At 37.4% G+C, this 17,606-nt stretch overlaps 1 long non-coding RNA gene across 1 annotated transcript; it reads right to left on the bottom strand.

Moving 5' to 3' along the window:
- Positions 1 to 11,764: 11,764 nt before the first annotated feature.
- Positions 11,765 to 17,219, bottom strand: LOC140162698 (uncharacterized). The gene is made up of 3 exons (XR_011860330.1): positions 17,026 to 17,219; positions 13,643 to 13,708; positions 11,765 to 12,806 (listed from the first exon to the last, which is right to left on the bottom strand). It is a non-coding gene; the product is annotated as an uncharacterized lncRNA (long non-coding RNA).
- Positions 17,220 to 17,606: the final 387 nt, after the last annotated feature.

The raw sequence follows: 17,606 nt of genomic DNA, 5'->3' as shown, positions 1-17,606 counted from the left end.
GATGAGATATCCTCTAAATAGGCACAATTTCACGGCTTTACCAGACGCGTAATGTTGCGAGTAAATTAAACGCCATTTTGTGTGTAGGAAGTTGCAATTAAAAAAACTGCGATAATTTAAAATGACTGCAATTTGCAATGAAAAGCAAACCACCAAAAATTTCTCATTTGTAGATGTACACACATTGGTATGCATATAGCCTCTGGCATTGGCCAATTTGTCCTTGTACTATAAAAAGACCATGCACATTCTTCATATGAATCACAGGCCTATATTCACATAGCCATACATGTACCTGTACAGATGTACACACACCCACACAAACAACTGTATTTTATCCAAGGTAATTGCAGACCCCTCCTACATAAGGTACCCTATAACCCTAAACCCTAAACATGGGCCATAACACTAACCGTAATTCTAATCCTAACCCTAATCCTAACCCTAATCCTAATCCTAACCCTAACCTAACCCTAATCCCAACCTTAACCCTAACATACCCTTAACAGGCAAACCCTAATCCTATATCAATTCCTAACCTTAGTCCAAATCCTAATCATATAGCCTTGGAAGGGGGGTGCTCCTTTTGGAATGGATAATAAATTGGACATTCAAAATCATACTTGTTACACAAAGTGAATTTAATTTCAAGTTTAAAATATATCTGGACTTAGTAAAGTCCAAAATGAAAATCATCTCTGTTGTAATATGTAATCTGACAAACAAAATGGATAGCAATTATCCATGCTGGTCAGCACTGGGATGGATAAGAGCTATCCATTATTTTCCCATTTCACTTGTATGCATGGATGACTGCTATCCAAGCCTTGAGCCATACACCTACTAATATGTAATCTGACAAGCAAAATGGATAGCAATTATCCATGCTGGTCAGCACTGGGATGGATAAGAGCTATCCATTATTTTCCCATTTCACTTGTATGCATGGATAACTGCTATCCAAGCCTTGAGCCATACACCTAATATGTAATCTGACAAGCAAAATGGATAGCAATTATCCATGCTGGTCAGCACTGGGATGGATAAGAGCTATCCATTATTTTCCCATTTCACTTGTATGCATGGATAACTGCTATCCAAGCCTTGAGCCATACACCTACTAATATGTAATCTGACAAGCAAAATGGATAGCAATTATCCATGCTGGTCAGCACTGGGATGGATAAGAGCTATCCATTATTTTCCCATTTCACTTGTATGCATGGATAACTGCTATCCAAGCCTTGAGCCATACACCTTAGAACATTAAATTCTTTCAAATTGGACTTTATTTTGTCCACTATATATTTCAAACTTCAAATAATTTTACTTTGTGTAGCAAATATGATTTTGAATTTCCAATTCATTATCCAAATAAATACAATGTTTTAGGACAGACTTGTTGCAGTCTAAAAAGTTTTTTTTTTATTGAATTATCAGTATTGTAACATGGTAGACTTGGAACAAATCTTAATTTATTTTTATTCTAAGAAAAAACATAGATTCTAAAAGTAAGCATTAAAATGAGCAGAAATTTGCATAATTTTGACTAAATTTGGATTGGTAATGATAAATCCTACAAGTGTATCACAGATGGCAGATATCAAAAATTGTTTAAATGATTTTAATTAGCATTTTTATAGAGAAAAACTGGCATCATTTTCAGTGATGTGCGCCCTTATGTTAATTTTCTCATACGATATCTGGCGATTTGCACGATGGTCGAATTCAGCACCTTTGAAGAGCTAGCGTTTGAACTTGAAAATCAGTGTACTGTGAAAGCCGAATAGATTTCATGATGGAATTTGAATGTCTGTGATACTAGTGATGTGAGTAATTATGATTGTGTGTTTGTGGGGGGGGTATAGACCTGTATGTTAAGCTTATAGATTTCATGCACGTGAAAATGCAAGGCTTTTGATAATGCACGTCAATTGAAAGCCTGACCCTGTGATACTAGTGATGTGAGTAATTATGATTGTGTGTGTGTGCTGAGGGGGGGTACATAGGCCTGTATATTCAGTATTTAAGCTTATAGATTTCATGCACGTGAAAATGCAAGGCTGTTGATAATGCACTTGTCAATTGAAAGCCTGACCCTGTGATACTAGTGATGTGAGTAATTATGATTGTGTGTGTGTGCTGAGGGGGGGGTACATAGGCCTGTATATTCAGTATTTAAGCTTATAGATTTCATGCACGTGAAAATGCAAGGCTGTTGATAATGCACTTGTCAATTGAAAGCCTGACCCTGTGATACTAGTGATGTGAGTAATTATGATTGTGTGTGTGTGCTGAGGGGGGGGGGGGGTACATAGGCCTGTATATTCAGTATTTAAGCTTATAGATTTCATGCACGTGAAAATGCAAGGCTGTTGATAATGCACTTGTCAATTGAAACCCTGAGTCCCTGACCCACTCCAACCCCTGGCTGCAGTGCAGAGTACCCGGAAAAAATAGCCGGGCAGTTTATTATAACAGACGGGCATTGACACAAAATTTGTCCCTGTAGGGCCGGCCATGTGTTGTTTCCCGTCGGTCCGGGACTTGGCCGGGAGTTTTAACATTTTTGAAATTTAGCCCTGGTATAAGTCCCAGCCACCCATCCCCCTGGTAGGGGGGGGGGGCTGGAAATTCACAGCTGCATATAGCCATATCTTTGATAACATGGACAAGTATAGTGATGATGTACATTATACAAATGATGAGATATCCTCTAAATAGGCACAATTTCACGGCTTTACCAGACGCGTAATGTTGCGAGTAAATTAAACGCCATTTTGTGTGTAGGAAGTTAAAATTAAAAAAACTGCGATAATTTAAAATGACTGCAATTTGCAATGAAAAGCAAACCACCAAAAATTTCTCATTTGTAGATGTACACACATTGGTATGCATATAGCCTCTGGCATTGGCCAATTTGTCCTTGTACTATAAAAAGACCATGCACATTCTTCATATGAATCACAGGCCTATATTCACATAGCCATACATGTACCTGTACAGATGTACACACACCCACACAAACAACTGTATTTTATCCAAGGTAATTGCAGACCCCTCCTACATAAGGTACCCTATAACCCTAAACCCTAAACATGGGCCATAACACTAACCGTAATTCTAATCCTAACCCTAATCCTAACCCTAATCCTAATCCTAACCCTAACCTAACCCTAATCCCAACCTTAACCCTAACATACCCTTAACAGGCAAACCCTAATCCTATATCAATTCCTAACCTTAGTCCAAATCCTAATCATATAGCCTTGGAAGGGGGTGCTCCTTTTGGAATGGATAATAAATTGGACATTCAAAATCATACTTGTTACACAAAGTGAATTTAATTTCAAGTTTAAAATATATCTGGACTTAGTAAAGTCCAAAATGAAAATCATCTCTGTTGTAATATGTAATCTGACAAACAAAATGGATAGCAATTATCCATGCTGGTCAGCACTGGGATGGATAAGAGCTATCCATTATTTTCCCATTTCACTTGTATGCATGGATGACTGCTATCCAAGCCTTGAGCCATACACCTACTAATATGTAATCTGACAAGCAAAATGGATAGCAATTATCCATGCTGGTCAGCACTGGGATGGATAAGAGCTATCCATTATTTTCCCATTTCACTTGTATGCATGGATAACTGCTATCCAAGCCTTGAGCCATACACCTAATATGTAATCTGACAAGCAAAATGGATAGCAATTATCCATGCTGGTCAGCACTGGGATGGATAAGAGCTATCCATTATTTTCCCATTTCACTTGTATGCATGGATAACTGCTATCCAAGCCTTGAGCCATACACCTACTAATATGTAATCTGACAAGCAAAATGGATAGCAATTATCCATGCTGGTCAGCACTGGGATGGATAAGAGCTATCCATTATTTTCCCATTTCACTTGTATGCATGGATAACTGCTATCCAAGCCTTGAGCCATACACCTTAGAACATTAAATTCTTTCAAATTGGACTTTATTTTGTCCACTATATATTTCAAACTTCAAATAATTTTACTTTGTGTAGCAAATATGATTTTGAATTTCCAATTCATTATCCAAATAAATACAATGTTTTAGGACAGACTTGTTGCAGTCTAAAAAGTTTTTTTTATTGAATTATCAGTATTGTAACATGGTAGACTTGGAACAAATCTTAATTTATTTTTATTCTAAGAAAAAAACATAGATTCTAAAAGTAAGCATTAAAATGAGCAGAAATTTGCATAATTTTGACTAAATTTGGATTGGTAATGATAAATCCTACAAGTGTATCACAGATGGCAGATATCAAAAATTGTTTAAATGATTTTAATTAGCATTTTTATAGAGAAAAACTGGCATCATTTTCAGTGATGTGCGCCCTTATGTAAATTTCCTCATACGATATCTGGCGATTTGCACGATGGTCGAATTCAGCACCTTTGAAGAGCTAGCGTTTGAACTTGAAAATCAGTGTACTGTGAAAGCCGAATAGATTTCATGATGGAATTTGAATGTCTGTGATACTAGTGATGTGAGTAATTATGATTGTGTGTTTGTGGGGGGTATAGACCTGTATGTTAAGCTTATAGATTTCATGCACGTGAAAATGCAAGGCTTTTGATAATGCGTCAATTGAAAGCCTGACCCTGTGATACTAGTGATGTGAGTAATTATGATTGTGTGTGTGTGCTGAGGGGGGGTACATAGGCCTGTATATTCAGTATTTAAGCTTATAGATTTCATGCACGTGAAAATGCAAGGCTGTTGATAATGCACTTGTCAATTGAAAGCCTGACCCTGTGATACTAGTGATGTGAGTAATTATGATTGTGTGTGTGTGCTGAGGGGGGGTACATAGGCCTGTATATTCAGTATTTAAGCTTATAGATTTCATGCACGTGAAAATGCAAGGCTGTTGATAATGCACTTGTCAATTGAAAGCCTGACCCTGTGATACTAGTGATGTGAGTAATTATGATTGTGTGTGTGTGCTGAGGGGGGGGTACATAGGCCTGTATATTCAGTATTTAAGCTTATAGATTTCATGCACGTGAAAATGCAAGGCTGTTGATAATGCACTTGTCAATTGAAACCCTGAGTCCCTGACCCACTCCAACCCCTGGCTGCAGTGCAGAGTACCCGGAAAAAATAGCCGGGCAGTTTATTATAACAGACGGGCATTGACACAAAATTTGTCCCTGTAGGGCCGGCCATGTGTTGTTTCCCGTCGGTCCGGGACTTGGCCGGGAGTTTTAACATTTTGAAATTTAGCCCTGGTATAAGTCCCAGCCACCCATCCCCGTGGCCATAAAGGGGGGGCTGGAAATTCACAGCTGCATATAGCCATATCTTTGATAACATGGACAAGTATAGTGATGATGTACATTATACAAATGATGAGATATCCTCTAAATAGGCACAATTTCACGGCTTTACCAGACGCGTAATGTTGCGAGTAAATTAAACGCCATTTTGTGTGTAGGAAGTTGCAATTAAAAAAACTGCGATAATTTAAAATGACTGCAATTTGCAATGAAAAGCAAACCACCAAAAATTTCTCATTTGTAGATGTACACACATTGGTATGCATATAGCCTCTGGCATTGGCCAATTTGTCCTTGTACTATAAAAAGACCATGCACATTCTTCATATGAATCACAGGCCTATATTCACATAGCCATACATGTACCTGTACAGATGTACACACACCCACACAAACAACTGTATTTTATCCAAGGTAATTGCAGACCCCTCCTACATAAGGTACCCTATAACCCTAAACCCTAAACATGGGCCATAACACTAACCGTAATTCTAATCCTAACCCTAATCCTAACCCTAATCCTAATCCTAACCCTAACCTAACCCTAATCCCAACCTTAACCCTAACATACCCTTAACAGGCAAACCCTAATCCTATATCAATTCCTAACCTTAGTCCAAATCCTAATCATATAGCCTTGGAAGGGGGTGCTCCTTTTGGAATGGATAATAAATTGGACATTCAAAATCATACTTGTTACACAAAGTGAATTTAATTTCAAGTTTAAAATATATCTGGACTTAGTAAAGTCCAAAATGAAAATCATCTCTGTTGTATATAGATATTCATGTTTTTCAAAATGTCACCGGCGGCCATTTTGAAAAATGAGCTATAAATAGATTTTCCCGCCATTTTTGGGAGGGACATAGGAGGTATTTTTTCTTAGAATATGTCCATCTAGTCAAATCCACAGAGAAACAAAGGTATGCTATGAATGGTCACGGATCGTAAGAAAATGATTCAACTAAGTGTCGTTGAGAAGATCAAATGAATTATTTATCTCCAACGAGGAATTAGTGAGGAAGAATGTAGATGAAAAGTTTGGTAATGCACAATTACAGCAAATCCATGAAAAACTTGACTGCTTGCACAAAGCACTGTAGATTGCATTTGACATCCCAACACAGTGGGAGTGCATCCACAAATCACAATGGTCACATGAAATAGCTTGATCGGTATTCTTCACTTCCCTATCACACACACCACAAGGGAACTCTGGGCCTGGGTTGGATTCAATTTGACCACTAAGCAGTAATGCTAGAAGAACAAATTTTCTTGAGATACCAGTTCTTATTGGTTTGGTTTGTAGATTTGAATTGTCATACGAAATTGATTGGTAGAATGCTCTTTTACTTTGTGTCAGGCTCAAGGCAAGTTTGAACATATGTCTGGGATCGAACTCAGGAGGAGAAAGCTTAAGTTGTATTGTGTCCTCCATGCTAGTATGTGAATGTAACAATGAAACAGCAATACAGTCTGTGCCTGACCTTACACATGCCAGTTCTAGATCATGGCAGGGCGTGGCAAATGTTGACGGCGCCCAGCAATAAATTGCTACACAATTGTAAACATCAGGTGTTGAGACCTTATATTGTACTGTGTCCTCCTTACTAGTTTCTAGTTGAAACAGTGAAACTGTAATACATTCTGACCCTGGCCTTACACATGCCAGTTCAAGATCATCATGGCAGGGCGTGGCATTTGGCACCCAACAATAAATTGCTACACAATCGTAAACATCAGGTGAAGAAAGCTTAAATTGTATTGAGTCCTCCTTGTTTGTTTCTGGTTGTAACAGTGAAACAGCAATACATTCTGACCCTGATCTATCCCATGCTAGTTCTAGCTCATGGCAGGGCGTGGCTGGAGCCCAACAGTAAATTGCCAAACAAAGATTAAAGAACACAAGTCTTGTCAACATAAGCTTAATCTTCAGCAGGTCTTCCATCATCAGTAAGAGAATGGTGACTAATACCTCAGCTGGTGAAGAGGGATTGCAGAAAAAAGTTGTAAACAGAAAGTATGTCCAACACAAATCTCAATGTACACATGAAGTGAGCAAGGTTTCCAAATTCAGCAGTGTCATGTTGATGTTGTCACAGTAGCCATCTTTGGTGGTCAAGATTGCTCCTAAAAGTCTGCTCAGCGTTGATTTCTTCCCAAAAAAGACACTTTGCAAGGTGGCTTGATGAACAAGAAACCCTTCCCTTCAAAAATGCTTCCAAAAAGATAAGATTTTGGGTCAATTGGCACAAAATTTTAGGAGAGCGAATTGCAAGTGGACCGCACACCACCCATTCCAATACATTTAGGTATAGCGCTTAATTATGACAAATATGGTTAGGCCTACATGTCAAATTAAAAACAAACCCGAACACTGATGAATCTCTACAGAAACCCGAACACAAGTCTGAAGGGTGTAATGAAAATGGCAACCCGCGATGGGGGGGGGTAGGTCATACAAAATTCACATGGAGATAGGAGGGACAGAAGATTAAAATCCCCTATAATAACACGCACATTTTTCTAGGTTTGGAACGTGGATTTTCATGAACCTCAAGCGTGCGTCTCTTAATACGGACTAACCTAGGTAAACAAACACACAGACAGACAAAATGGTTTTCATAATCATGGAATCCATATAAATTGAAATTGCAGGCTATCACGGGAGCACATTTTTAAAATTCACCTCATTTACCAGAAAACCCAATTGGGGATTTGGGCTACCAAATCGCTAGTCGGGCAATCTTCATGATCTTTGCTTTTCAATGGAAAATTGCCCTGGATGACAACAATGAAAATATCGACTATTTCTGCTGGTTGCGCACGAGATAAAAGCACCGAGTTTGACATTTTCAGAGCATGAAGGAAAAAGGGTAAAATAAAACGGAAATTCTGACAAAACTATAATATATAGACCCACACGATGTGCTTTACAGAGGTGGGAAATATCTTTCTTTAGCAAACTATATTAGTTTGAGACGCTAAAAATCAATTCCGTAAAAAGCTCGCAGGCGAACTCAAGGCCTATAAAAATCAAAAATATCACACTAAAAGATACAATTTGATGCTTAATTTTAACACCAGGATTTAAAAAAAATGTATATCCAAGCACCAAGTTTTTAACTGACATTACTGAAAAAAAAAAAAAAATTGCTTTATATTTGACCGAGAAAATTAATTTCATAGCAAAAAGGTGTATCTCTGAATTGTGCTGATTTTAACATGTATCGATCGACTTTTAGCGCGACTAAGCATTTCTAAAGAATCGGTGGTCCAGGTAGGTGACTGTTTTTACGGTATTTTAATACACTTTTTATTCATGTTATATTATTATTCTGGATTAATCCTCTAAAACAAATAATTCTGTATTTATACAATACAATATCTTTTTGTCTTTTTTCATAATAGTCGCTGTCAATTCATCTGCATTGGATCAACTGGATGGTCGTTGGTGCTATGACTGCATAGAGAAATTTAAATACGAGTACCGACCCGCTGAATGCATTGCTAACGTTACCGGCGCATTTAAAATAAGAAAATGCCAAGATCATGAACAATTTTGCAAAGTAAGTTGTTACTCTGTGTGCCAAATGGGGGTGGGGGGGGGGGTTGGCGTGGGGGTATGCGGGTATGGGGAGGCTTTGTATTGGGTCAGGAACAATGCAATGCGGAAAATGATTCAAGTGATCATATTAATACCAATAATGGCCTCTTTGTATTCAATTCAGTGCAAAGCTGCTGCCATGGCCAATTGGATGGCACCTCAATGAATCACGTGAAGTACCTCGATGGTTTTATAGGATTGTGATAATTTGGACTCGTCATTATGCATGACCAGAAGACGAGGTTGAGTTGTGTAGCCAGCGGGGGCGAGAAAAGCAGTGTGTCCCCTTAACAAAAATATATATTTGAGTGCCTCAAAACTACCCGGTGTATTATCTTCTTTCCCGTTGTATGCAAATCATGGGTCAAACTCTACGTGCGAATATATTCACAATAAAGCCCTTTTTTGAAGTTGGAATTATAACGATACCCCAGACTGTGGCCTCCGCGCAGTATGCGTGTAACAGAAGTGTTATTGCGCCTATACAGCCTCATATATGCTATTAGATCAATCGGTTAGTAGACCAATCATTTAGTAGACTGTATGCTTGTCGGACCAAATGGTTTTTTAGACCAAATGGGTATTAGACCAAATGGTTATTCGACCAAATGGTTATAGGACCAAACTATAATTAGACGTAGTGGATATAGACCTAATATATTTAGACTAAATGGATGTAGACGAAATGGTTATTAGACAGAATGGTGTTAGACCAAATGGCAAATCTCAGGAATCAGGGGGAGAGCCATCCCCCTCAACATGCTCAATATAACGTGCTGCGGATCCGGGGCTCTTCAGTGTTTCACCACCATTAACAAAATATGGGTCCACCAATTTTGGTGAGCGAAGCTAAAACTGAAAAAATACGGCTCCTGCCATTCCATTTGCATTAGAAGTCGAAAGTTGAATATATAATAATTTATCTTTCTGTATTTTGTTTCTCACAGATCGATTACACCAAAGTAAATGGTATTTATACAGTGTTTGAAAGGAACTGTCAGTCGGACTGTGAAAGTTGGTGCAAAATTCGTGGTTATGGATTATGGGAAGAATCGTGTCGGTTTTGTTGCGATAAAAATGGGTGTAATACAACGGATTCTGCTGGAAAAATAATACCAAACAAATATATTCTTTTACTGGCCTTAATAAGCTTGACTTTGGCAGAATTTCTATTACTCATATAGAATAGATGTACCTTGGAATGGAAGCAAATAATTAGGCGGAGGCGCCGTATTTAACGTTAGCATTGAACATTTAATTACCCGGGTAAGTCGGGTGGAAAATAAAGAAAATAATTAAATATTCAAAGCTAACGCTAAATACGGAGCCTCCACCTAATGGCTTGCAAAAGAGCGTGTTATGATCTGATTGAGCCGATAATTCCGTATGCCAAAGCATGGCCGTATTATGAAAAACATCCCCGGCCAAAGCAATTTAATTATGCGTTGGCTTAAATACTTAAGGAATGGGGTATGGACGTTTGGACAGTATTTTTTGTGAGACATGAACGTACATCAGGCATATCGAATTGCATTCTGAATGCCCTTCTGATATCAAATGATTTTGATTTTTTGAAATTCGTGATATAATACGCATTTTATGGCAAATGATTAAAAAATGATTATATTTATGATATTTAATAGTCCTCGAAGTAAACTTTATAAATCTAATGATATGTACTTAAAGTGTATGTAGCTAGGAAGAAAAGCCGACGATCAATTGAAAATTTTGACCTCTCGTATTGAAGATATGGAATTTTTTCCCCAAAACACCAAAAAAAAATTAGGTCTTTTTGGGAACAAAATGTTTATCAATAATATGAAAGGTCAAAATTTTCAATTGATCGTCGGCTTTTCATCCCAGCTACATACACTTTCAGTACATATCATTAGATTTATAAAGTTTACTTCGAGGACTATTAAATATCAAAAATTTAACAAATATCAAATTTTAATAATTTGTCATAAAATTTGTATTATATCGCGAATTTCAAAAAATCAAAATTATTTGATATCAGAAGGACATTCAGTATTCGTATTCAAAATGCAATTCGATAGGTCTGGTGTACTCTCAACTCCCACAAAAAATACGTGAAAACGTCGCTAAACGTCAATATCCCATTCCTTAAGAGTCGTTGAAACGCTTGAATTAACACATAAAAAGCGCAGTGATTCATAGAACGCTACGCACAGGCACAATGCCAAGACGTTGATCCAGAAGCCTCATCACATTTTACAGGTTTTGCCTGTATGGACTTTGCAGCTTAGAAGCACAGACTCTAGATATTCTACAATTGACCTTCGCAACCAGGATCATCTCCTTCAGTTTTGTATGGTTATAACGAGACAATCAACAGTTGCTTGTCCAGGGGAATTTCAATCAGACTCAATTTTTCCACGAGAGAGTACTAAACCACTGCCAGGGTTCGAATCAGCAACCTCTCGCATCATAGTTGAACGCCTTGTCGATTGAATTCGTCGTAACCACTGCCAGGGTTCGAATCAGCAACCTCTCGCATCATAGTTGAACGCCTTGTCGTAAACCACTGCCAGGGTTCGAATCAGCAACCTCTCGCATCATAGTTGAACGCCTTGTCGTAAACCACTGCCAGGGTTCGAATCAGCAACCTCTCGCATCATAGCTGAACGCCTTGTCGTAAACCACTGCCAGGGTTCGAATCAGCAACCTCTCGCATCATAGTTGAACGCCTTGTCGATTGAATTCGTCGTATTGAGTGACGTATTCGACATTTTAAACATTTTTTGAGAAAATTGGTATAATTGTTTGTTATGTTCTACTGTATATATTCATCAAAAACCATGCCTCAAAGTGGCTTAATTAGTAAGATATTAATTAATTTAATTATGCCGTATTTGCAACCTCCACAATAGTGCTAAATCCCTTTCAAAAAATCAGAAAAATATGACGATCAAGAGATCCCAAGCTATTTTTTTCAGTTCCTGCAGAGAATTACCTCTTCTTGATGAAATGCTATTCGGAGCGCCAACTAAATCCCAAAAACCTTTTGCTGAAAAATGGAACTTGCCATTGAGGTTTTTAATTTCAAGCTTGTTCGGACTTGGGATTTAGATGGCGCAGCCCGTTATGATGCTTTGAAGTTTGCACGAGGGCGCTTTTCAATAAAATCATTAGATTTACTGATTTTGTGCGCCATCAAGATCCCAACTTTTTTTCTTGGTTTTTGTAATGTAACCAGTTGGTAAAAAATGCAAAATGCAGCATGGGATAATGATGGCGCTCGATGTTGTTATGCACCTCCAAACCATTTGCAAGTAAGGCTTAGAGACACTGAAATTTCAAAAAATTTTAAAGCTGAACGAGGGCGCTGTGCACGCTCATATTGTATATGCGTTGTATGTACCAAAATGATTTTTTTAGAGAAAATTCTATTTTTTTTTATGTACATAATAAGGGGAGACTGGTTCTTAAATATTTGAGACACTATTGCATGTAACGTTCTTCTATATATTATCAAAATGTGCATTTGCTGAATATTTGAAATCCCGCGTCAGAAATACGATGTTGCATTATTGCATAGATCCTAAGATAATTGGCTTCTATACTTGTTTGTCATTGTGTCACCATGGAACAAAGAGATGGTGTCATGTTCACCGTTTGCGTGAAATATCCGTTTCTATAGAGTTTATTAAGTACTGTCGACTACTTTAATTATGTTTATTCAAATGTTATCCATCGCCAGGAAGCAGTATACACCATAACCGCTGATATACATGAGATCGTCTGAGGTACATTTCATTGTTCCTTATTTTAGTATATTTCGATCTTTTTCATTCAATGCCTCTTTCATCTCTTCCGCACGGGAAATCTTTTCCATTTCAGCCTTCACATCTCGTACTACAAATAATAATAATAATAATAATAATAATAATAATAATAATAATAATAATAATAAAAATAAATAAATAAATAAATAAATAAATAAATAATAATAATAATAATAATAATAATAATAATAATAATAATAATAATAATAATAATAATAATAATAATAATAATAATAATGATAAGCTTTAAAACAAATACCACTACCATATTCAATTACCAGATAAAGTCTTGGTAAGATAATTAATAAATTCATCAGGAACATAGTGGGACATCATGAGCAGTAAACCGGCTCTTTTAAATATCCAGTGTATTTTTCCAATGCTCAGCGACCTCATTACTAAGTAAACAATAATTATTGTAATAACCTTGCTAACCAATCAGTAAAGTATATTATAATCATGTGATGGCTGGTAGCCAACTGCAAACATGCTTAGAAAAAAGGCTAAAAAAGTCCCGGCAGCCACTGTCTCATTCATTACAAGAATAGATGTACTAAATAGTCCTTGTCATATGGAGCAGGGTTGGGAAAAGGCATACAAACGAAGGTATGAGATATCATGAATTATTTCCTGGCCTCCTAACCACAGGGTTGGTGGGCTACATAAGTTATTCTAGACATATGAACTGTTAGGGATAAACTGTGCATATAAGAAGTGGGTTGAGGAGATTTTAATGTTCACATGCGTGAACAAAAAGGTGGGTGACTGACGCCTTAAATGCGCAGAAATAAATTCTGCTTTGAATGCATATCCCAAATGTGGCATAAGATAAACCGTTTTGCATATGATCTTTTATTAGGAAGGGAGGTAATGGTTTTGATGTGTTTATGTATAACGCATGCATACCTTCGCTGGGACTTATAGTACCGGTACGTCTACGGCGTCGCAGTTGAGAGTCAGCTCCGAAGATACCTGTATAAACATTAGGTATTAAGAACAAACAGTTGGTTCGTTTATTATCTAAAAACCTCACGAAAGTCACACTTTTAACACAAATAAAAATACAGTCATGTATTACTATTTACAATACGATACACCGACATCGGTTGGTCTTGTCATCTATCTGTGTTGGCAAAGCTGTGTAGGGGTGTGTAGCGCTGCGGTTAGAGCAGCATCTCGTCTGGTCTTCTGGCATGAAGAACATTATTGTGAAGACGAGTGAGAATGGTCTGGTCACAAACTTGCACTCGTGTGGCATTGTGGAATGCAGCACTTAGACCGCTTGTGGAACCGGATCATGGGGGTAAGTATTTTCAGGTTACGATCCTGTCAGTCTCCATGACAAGATTGATGGTACTTGTCAGTCTCTCATATACAACACTGCTCACAGGGCCGTAGCTAGACCATTTTCTCAGGGGGGGGGGGGTGTTGAGAAATAAATTTTGCTGGTATATGGCCGGATTTACCTTTTGCTGGCCCTTCAGCAACATGATTACCACCCTGGCTCTTCAGATAGAAGACACCCCTCCCTCACACTGTAACTCAAGTTTTTCCAAGCTGTCCCCAGAATTCCTTAACCGAGGAAAAATGCACGAAATCTTGATATATAGTGCGCGCGTAGCGCGCGAAAATTTGCTATTTCAATCCTAAAATTCAAAGAGGGATGTACCGGAGTCATCGAGCTCGGGTAAAATTTCCCGATTGTTCCACTGATCTTTTAATAAAAGAATATTACCGAGACTAATGCGCGCGAATCGCGCGAAAAAAATGAAATTTCAATGCTAAAATGAACACAATTGTGGGTACTAAAATCGTGCCAAAGGAAGATGTCTAGGCCTTTTACATCTTTTGGTTAATTTAGTCCCTTTCCCCTCCCTCTTTTTTCTCTCTCCCTCCCTCTCTTTTCTCTCTCCTCCTCTCTCTTCCCTTTCTCTCTCCCTTTCTTTCTCTCTTTCCCCCATTTTAGGGATCGCCAGGGGGTGTCGCACCCCCTACACCCCCATGGCGACGGCCCTGCCTGCTAATGACACTTCGAGCCATTCCTATTCTTTGAGCCACTTGCTTCTGAGTGATTCCATCCTCAAGCATTTGAACAGCTCTGACATCTTCAACTTCAGTCCTCTGTATTTGAAAAGCATCACAAGTCTCTACCACCAGGAATATTGCGCGCAGACAGTAACAAATTGAGGTTGTGTAACACATAATTATGTAAAACACATCACCACCTCTTATCTTATCACTCCATTCATGCGTTTCAGAGTCCAGCTGTCTTGGACACTGAAACGCACCAATGAGCATTTGCAGCAGCTTTTAAATATTTTGTTTAACCAAGCAGCATGAAGGTGCCCTGCAGTGTACATCAAGGTCAATGAGTTTAAAACAGGGTTAAAAGTTTCAAGGGTAAAGGTCTGATCCTTTAATTTTGTGAGCTGATTAGTGTAATTCAGTCGCAAGTAGCTTCAACTTACGACAAAATATTGTAGTATTTTTAGCGCTAATGTGAATTACGATAAATCTTACGTAGAGTCAGTGTAGACATAAAATTTATCGCAGGTGTAGACTGGTTCATAGCGGCAAGTTTGCATGTTTTTTTGTTAGGTATGCTGAACTCGAATCTGTAGTCTGCCAAGAAATATTTTGAGACCATGCCCTTCGAAAAGACCCACAAGTGACCCCACAGGATAGCATATGGGGCAAAAATTATTTTTTTATTACAATAACACTTTCAAACATGTCAAATTATTCGTCTGGACCCACAAATCACAGATATGTAATGTTTGCGCGTGTACGACCTATCGTTAAGAAGTTATGGGGCACATAAGGTCACAAGTCAAAGTTGCTCAAAGTTGAGGTAAATTATTCTCCTAAGAGTTTTCAGAAAAAGAATATTTTGCACTATTTGTGATATCTAGTTAGCATGTTACACAACAAAGAGTCAACACATATGTAGGTTCTATAGGATTCAATGGAATTTGTATTTATTTATCATCTTCTGAACTTGATGTTGCAGGTAGTATAAACTATTCTTTTACAGAATCCTTTGAACTTGAGGAGTAGTTTGTATCCATTATTATTCATTATTCATAATACGCCTCTTGTAAATTAGAAGGCGTATGTCAAAAATTGGAGTGGCAATAATTTTCTTGCCCCATCCGTTAATTCCCCCTACTTTTTGCCAAACAAAATTCAGAGCGTGTTATTTAAAAGATGTCCTGTAAATGTGTGCCAAAAACCGCTTTACTCCACCCGGCCTGTCACTCCCACCCATTTTTATTTCCGATCATAATTATTGCACAGTGCCTTAATTTCTTGCATTTCAATGGGACATTTATTTAGTGATGTGCCCCCTTATTGTGATTATTTTTTCATGTGTTGCCAGTGCTTGAACTATAATTTTCTAAAACCTCTGAGCACAGCACAGTGGAGGATAAGTATTCAACACTATACTAGACAACAAAATCTCTAAAATAAGTACTTCTTGGCCCTGGTAACAATAACTAACATTGTAAACAACTTTGCACATGGTTTGAACTTTCTGCAAGTTTTGTGAACATCAATTGATGCTTCCCATGTAATAAGGATTATCAGTAGTAATACAGGAGCACTGCACCTGGATTATTATGGGATTGTAAAGTAATACTGTGAAATAGCAGAAAATGTGAGCACATGAAACTAAATTTGTGCATATCTTAGAATAATAAATTATTTTTAATGTTCTCCTTTGTTGATTCATAAAATTGATAGGCATGTGTTAGCTGGTACTTCAAAGAAATAATGAAGGGAATAATTGTGTCGATATAGTGGCACACTAAAATAATATCGGTGTTGCAAAAAAGACTACATGTACCCTATCATTTTCATTGACATTCTGTGAACACGTAAGCTTACTGTTTCAAATCAGGACAACCTATCAAAAGAATAAATAGGTAAATTATTCCATCGGTTTGTTTGTAACACATATCCGAAATCCCAATGAAATCGGACCCTCTCCCCATATTTTCCTGGCCTCTTTCCCAAAAAAACCTCATGTTCACGAAATTGAACACAAATTGAAACACTTACAAAGTACATTTGTGTATGAGCTATGACATTAAAAGTGTTACAATAATAATCATTAGAGTTTCAACTATAAGAAGTATGATTTTTAGTCCTACCATGTTTATTTTTTGAAAAAAATAATTATTTCAGGTGGCTACGTGCAGGCCATTTGTCTAAACAAACATTCAAAATGCACGTAACCTTAATACATAAATATAGTGGTTAATATCAGACACCACATGAATACTTACCGGCCAATACCAAGATTACCACCAAAACAATAGCCACCTTCTTCATTGTCTTCTGAAAGTTTCTTCTGCGAGTATAAAATGTTTCGGTAACTTGAACTTGACAATAAGCGTAAACTATTTAGTTGGTTACTTGTGTGTAAACCACATGTACAATAATCCTTCTTTTGGGCGGAAGGTTGTCAAAATCAATGATTCATGTCAAATATCTTTCTTATGTAAAACATGTATATATACACGAGTTCAGATACAAAATACGAAACGCCAACGCTGCCTTGTTTTTCTTTAAAATTAATAATGATAATTGAGTCCGAAGAAATATCAAAATGGAATATTTCTTTAATTAAAGATGAATAGTGTATTCATTAAAATATAATATTCGTAAAAAGTAGTAAATATACACAATTATTCGCATAAAAAGAAATTAATTGCAATATTAATTACAAAACTGCAGAAAGGCAACCTTAAAATTGACCTTGGTAACTCCCATAAGCCTTTGTGGATATACCTTAGATATAGTCATTTGAGGTCAATTGGTATGCTTCGCCTGGTTAAAGTGTTTTCAGGTCGTGTATGCGGTGTAA

This window comes from Amphiura filiformis, chromosome 10, assembly GCF_039555335.1.
Source record: "Amphiura filiformis chromosome 10, Afil_fr2py, whole genome shotgun sequence".
Lineage (NCBI taxonomy): Eukaryota > Metazoa > Echinodermata > Ophiuroidea > Amphilepidida > Amphiuridae > Amphiura > Amphiura filiformis.
Note: the sequence above shows the minus strand (reverse complement) of the source record. Positions and strands in the feature narration are given on the sequence as shown.